Here is a 1,253-nt window from a genome sequence, read left to right on the forward strand (position 1 = left end):
ATATATATATATATATATATATATATATATATATATATATATATATATATATATATATATATATATACACACACACACAGAAACAGCTTCTGTCATATTCAGTTCAAATGTTGACAATGTCCATGGGTGCAAGTGGCTCTTCTAGCTCATTTAATATCTCAAACAATGAACAGTCGCCCTATTTTCTATTTTGTTTCTTTGTTAAACTTTTGTAAAAAAAAAAAAATAATAATAAAATAAAACACTGGCCCCCATCTTAATCCATCTAGAACCGCCACTGTCATTATTCCCCAATAACAGTGATCCATTTTAGCTCAAGGATTCATCCAATACTATCCTCCACCCGTTTAATGTCTGAACCTTAAACATTAAAAACATCCAAGAATCAAACTTCTGAGCTCATTTTTCAGGCAGCATTGCGAGCAGAACAGATGTGACATCCTGCAGCCATCACAGCTGAGCATCCTGAAGGCTTGTTGTTTGTTTTGGGGATCAGCAGCAGTCATGTGCTGAGGGGGGGAAGCCTGAGGGGGGAGGAGGGGGTCTCTGCATGGACGTGAGAACCCCTTGCAAACCCCCCATCTGCACGTCATGGAACATTTGCAGAACAGGGACCTCCCACCTTTAAGGCGTGCAACAGAGAGCAGACACAACAGTGTGATCTGGCCGACACAGGGCGCTCCATCTCCGGTGACAAGTGCGAACCTAGAGCCGCTGTGGCTCACCGGAGCGGGGGGGAAAAGAGCGAAACGACGGCTTCTAATAAAAACAGCCCCGCGGTGGGAAGGAAAGCAGACTTACCGGACAATGAGTGTAATGCAGGCGCGATGCAGCGGCGGTTCACCGGAGCGATGAGGCGGCCGGTCTGCTGGCTGGACCATCTCTGCTCAGAGCTCCGCTTGGAACCATCGCTGTCCTGCTGCGGTTCGACAAGCGGCCAGTAGGGGGCGCCAAAGAATCAAATTACATCCAACTGACGTTTTGATTATGAAATGCAGTCATATATGTGACATCTATAAAACGTGGAATTAAAAATTCATTTTTATAATATTTCAATTAAACTATGATGTATAAAGTTCTAGTTATAATATAATAAATTATTAGAACTTTTGGAGATTTTTATGAGATTTCTAATTAAGGTAAATTTGAACTTTTTAACTCCTACTTGGAAAATATGATTGAATAGGATTTAACCCCTTGAACCCTACGGACCCACCGGCGGGTCCAGCTGCTACGTGACCTCGTAATTTTAC

At 42.5% G+C, this 1,253-nt stretch overlaps 1 protein-coding gene across 1 annotated transcript in view; it reads right to left on the reverse strand.

Moving 5' to 3' along the window:
* The window catches only part of LOC107091602 (human immunodeficiency virus type I enhancer-binding protein 2 homolog), a 30,068-nt gene extending 29,153 nt beyond the window's left edge, over nt 1-915 (reverse strand). Inside the window, exon 1 of the mRNA XM_015385621.1 lies at nt 802-915. The gene's annotated coding sequence lies outside the window, so the exon portion shown is untranslated. The remainder of the gene's footprint in view (nt 1-801) is intronic.
* Between the last annotated feature and the right edge of the window lie 338 nt (nt 916-1,253).

Source organism: Cyprinodon variegatus, unplaced genomic scaffold (assembly GCF_000732505.1).
Source record: "Cyprinodon variegatus isolate N-32 unplaced genomic scaffold, C_variegatus-1.0 Scaffold344, whole genome shotgun sequence".
In the NCBI taxonomy this organism is placed as follows: Eukaryota; Metazoa; Chordata; class Actinopteri; order Cyprinodontiformes; family Cyprinodontidae; genus Cyprinodon; species Cyprinodon variegatus.